Source organism: Sinocyclocheilus grahami, unplaced genomic scaffold, assembly GCF_001515645.1.
Source record: "Sinocyclocheilus grahami isolate Dianchi unplaced genomic scaffold, SAMN03320097.WGS_v1.1 scaffold297.1, whole genome shotgun sequence".
In the NCBI taxonomy this organism is placed as follows: Eukaryota; Metazoa; Chordata; class Actinopteri; order Cypriniformes; family Cyprinidae; genus Sinocyclocheilus; species Sinocyclocheilus grahami.
Window position 1 is genome coordinate 886,382 of NW_015505476.1, and position 4,844 is coordinate 891,225.

A 4,844-nucleotide genomic window follows, 5' to 3' on the forward strand; every position below is an offset into this window, starting at 1 on the left:
TACAACTATATTTCTTCAAAAGCAGATCGTGGAAACATTTTTATCGTCCACGATCAAAAATCTTCATATCGCACAGACGCATACCCCTACCCTCGGCAGAAATCGCGGACTGGGGAAACGTAGAGTTCAGAGTTCACCAAACTTTGGTATGCAGCAGAAATCAAAACTTTTCTGCATGTGCTTGCGTTTCTTCTCTCCCACACTGACATGCTTATGAATGGAAGTGAAGGGAGTACTAAGACTAGTGTTAAAGTCTCTTTTGGGGGAGTTCCTGAATAGCTAACATCACTTACGGCACCTTTAAAGCCCTCTCCGTTCCTCTGCTGTAGACTGTTATGGCAGCTGAGACACGGGCATCCTTGCAGGGCATATAAGATGATTAAGAAAATCCTCTGGAGGGAATTTGAGTCTGCCTGTTCAAAAGCCACATTCTGCAGAAACATTTTGCCAGCGAGACAGTTGAGGAAAGTCTGGAATTGTCTGAATACCCATTTTGTTTCAACACTGCTGACACTTGCCATGTGAAAAGAAGGCTGAGAACTTCATAATTACTCTAGGTTTGGCATTAATCAATTGATACATGCTAGACTATTAGATATCAGAGATTTTGCCCAACACAAACTGTCATTTGTTTGCTAAGTTAGTTTGCTATTATAAGCAGAAGCAACATGCAAACTAGCATTAAGGAGTGATGGATTGATATGTATGTGTGTGTTTCCTAAATATCTTCAGCTTCCAACAGCATGTAATTTGGAAACCCCATTTTATTATGATAACATTACAAAAATGTTAAATGTGCACAGAAAATGGCAGTAGTGTGATTTAGTACAGTACTCCAATTCTTCCACCTTGTGCTGACAAAGTAACACAGATGCCAAGCTAATGGAAGTGTGTTTCCGCCAAAGGATTTAAAAATATATATATAATTGTGACTTTATCTTACACTCCTTACTTTTTTTTCTTGCAATTCTGATTTTATATCTTACAATTAAGTTTTTTTGAGATATCTGAGAAAAAAACAAATCACAATTGAAAACAAGTTAGAATTGTGAGAAAAAGATTCACACTTACCTTTATTATTTTTTATTCAGTGGCATAAATTATTAAAACACACACACACTCACACAAAGTTCTTAATTTCAGAAACAAAGTCTGAATTTCAAGATGTAAACTTAGAATTTAAAAACTCAAAACTGAGATGTAAACTCAGAATTTCAAGAAAAAGCCATTAAATTGTGAGATGTAAACTTATATCATGATTTTGAGAAATTGTGCAAATTGTGAGATATAAACTGGCAATAGCAAGGGAAACTGAATTGTGATATAAAGTCACAATTCCCTTTTTTATTTATTTATTTTTTCTATGGCAAAACAAGCTTCCATACAAGCTGAATTGTGGCACATATTGTTCTATTCTGGAGGTTCTCCATAAAACCTCCTTGTGCGAGTCCACCAAGTCTTTTTTATAAATGTTTTATTATTATTAATTCCTTTGAAATATAAATCTTGAATACACTTCAACTATACTTTACATTTTCATCTATTTTAATGTGTGGCAGCTCGGGCATGTCAGTGGAAGTTTCACATCATCGCCTGCATGCAGACCCCCAGGACTCCCGGACCCCTCCATCCTCTGCAGAACCTGGCTTTGAGGACCCTTTATTCTCTGATCTGTCCCTTTGAATTCTGCTCCATGACCACAATCTTTTCAAGGGTCTCTTAATGACCCGCCTGTGATTGGGGGAAGTGCAATCCAAACTGAAGTGCGTTTCCCGCAAGCATGCCTGACTCCATGGCTGCCTTGCAAGTGTGGCGTCCCTTTAGCCGTGCCAGACAGTGAGCCTAATACAGTGAAAATGTGATCTTGCATTTCCAGGGATAATAAATAAATTGGTTCACAGTCCGGTGTGTCCAAGTGGTTTTTGTGGAACTCATTTGCCAGCGAAAGTACTTATTTTGGGTCTATCTCAAGTCGAATCTGCGGTAAGAAATGTACCCCTGTATTTCATCACATTTCAGCGACTATGTGATTTTATAACAAACTTCCCTTTAGATATGCTGTCGGTGGAATTGCATTTTGTGATTCAATCCTTAGACTCCAAACATAAAATTGTAACATTGTCAGGCCATGTATAGGAAGTCAGAGGCCTCGTAGACAAGAAAACTAAACATCTTTCATCAGATCTTGATTTTCACTTATAAACAACATACTATAAAACTTAAAGTAAAGAAAATTGAAGGAATAAATTGAAGGGAACACAATTCGTCAATAAGTTCAAAATGTAAATGTTTAGAGAACACACAATATTAGAAAACACTTCAAAGTTTGAAAATACAACTTCTAACCGATCTCAACTGTTACTGTAATTCTGATTGCACTGCAAAAAAAGTGCTGTTCTTACTCAGAATGTTTTTTCTTGTTTTCCAGTACAAATGTCTAGAGATTCTTAAATCTAGATACATTTACTTTAGAAACACAATGACATGAGATAAGAAGTCTTGTGGATCTGCCAATGGGCTCATAAAAATCTACTTAATTCAAAGGGAATAAGTTTTAATACCTCATTGATAGATGATATCCAGATATTCGTATTGGATAACAAGACAAAAATACTCTGAAAGATATGAATTTGTAGCAATGCATGCAACATTTGCCATGCCATGACTATGAATTTAAGATCTTTTGCTCTTTAAGGCCTTAATTTGTGGACCCTTCCATTTTTGCACAAGACCTTCAGAAACTCTGTATACAAACAAGCATTGGATTTACCTGGTCATGTGGCAGACAATTAAAAACAATCATTAAGCAGAACATGTACAAAGGAGTTCACATGGTTACAAATTTGCTTATTACATTAGTGACCTAGAAATAGTGATTTTTTATAATTCATTTTATGACACAGTGCTCCTTTGTTTTAAACTTATCAAAAGCACAAGACAAAAAATTTTATTTTCATGCTTTTAATTAGATCCTGAATCACAGATTTTCCCCAAAATCTGTTCAATCCAGAAACTCCAATAGTTTTCAGATGTATAAACATTTTATGGTTATTATCTGCATTTGAAAATGTTCACAATACTTTGAAATACAAAAAACACATTGGATCATTTGTGACATTTAACTCTTGAAAAAATAAATATTACATCAGTTTGTAAGGAATGTAAAGGCAAACCAAACTATAAAGTATATGCAGCAATGCATGTGGCATTTGAAGTGCTCTATAAGCTAATGCTTTTACTGACATGGCAGATATGAACTTACATTCTTATATCACAGTCATTCTGTTAGGATTGTTTGCCCATCACAACCAAATGACATTAACTGTACCTCAGAGCAGAGAACTTCAATCTAAAACACAGAAAAACAATCTCCATGGATATTATTGTTCCCAACCGAAACAAATTTGGCCCATATTTCTATTATGCACGGTGTTAACATTCACATTTTCTTTTAAAATAACATTTACTATGAAGAAATAAACATCCTGTGCCCTCATTTGACGAGAGCGTTCTCTCCATTCTTCAGGGTTTCCTTGCCCGGCTTATCAAGAATTTACTGAGCATATCTGGGCATTGGGCCACCTCTCCAGTACCCTGAAACTAACCCTTTTAATAGTCACTTCAAATCCTTTCTTTAAGCATTTGGCTGAAAGTGCACTTCCAGCGGTGCTTGAACTTAATCTCTAAATGCTGAGCCAATCACAAAGCTGGAGAAAGTTGAAGTGTAGAGTTGAATAGCCAATTAACACAGCCCTGCATGCTAATGAAGCCTGCTGAAGAAGTTTGTCTTTTACCAAACTACAATGAAAATCATGTCCATATAATGAGAACTTGCTCACACAGCAATTTCCACTAATTACATCTGATAGTAAGGAGCTATATTCAGGCTTATTTATTATTAGATTGGAATTAAATTACAGCCATAAAACTTTTGAGTTTTTATAAATATCCCTTTGACCCCAAAAAATAGTAAAAATAAAATAAATGCCAGTTGATTTTTAATTGCTATTACATGATATACTAATTCATTAAATAAATCCAAATCGCATATGTAATAAAAAAGGAACGAATGAATGATTGCATGCATGCATGCCAAAAATTAAAAACAAAAACACCCGTGACCTTGCCTTGGTGAAGTAAGAGTGAATAATACATTGTTTTTGATTTATTATTATGTCTCTGTGTATCAAATGCCACAAAGTATTATTCCTATCAATGCATAAACCGCACAAAGACTTTTTTTGGGATCTCTTGGTATCAGATTTATATGCTGATTTCTGAAAATTCCTCATGATCACAAAAAATATCATCGGAATATTTGCCCCAATAACATTCCTCATCATCTCTATAATCTCATTTATATCCGCTGCGGTGATTATTGATTTCTAAAGAGCATAAAATTGTGCCTCTTTCAGTCTTTGACACAATCTGGGCAACACACAACAGGACAGAACGAGTTTCCATTTCTAGAGAGCGAGTGATTATAGTTCAGTCCCACAGAGATCAGTCCTGGATGAAAAATTTTATGAACTTCGTAAAGAACCAGCTATGGAAGTCTATCAGACACATTTCAACAGACTTTCTACAATAATAAGTATTTCTGTATTTTTTGCAGCATATGCTGTCACATATAAAACACTTATGCAATGGTCAGACACTCTCTGCCAGCTTGTAAAACTCCAAGAAGTAAACATTCAAAGAGCCTGCTAACGTCTCGGTTACGTATGGTAACCCTCGTTCCCTGAAGGAGGGAATGGAGGCGTCACGTCGGATGACCGACGAATTGGGATCTCGCTTAGAGGGACCAATCCACTTCGAGTGTAAACTAAACGAGCCAATGCACA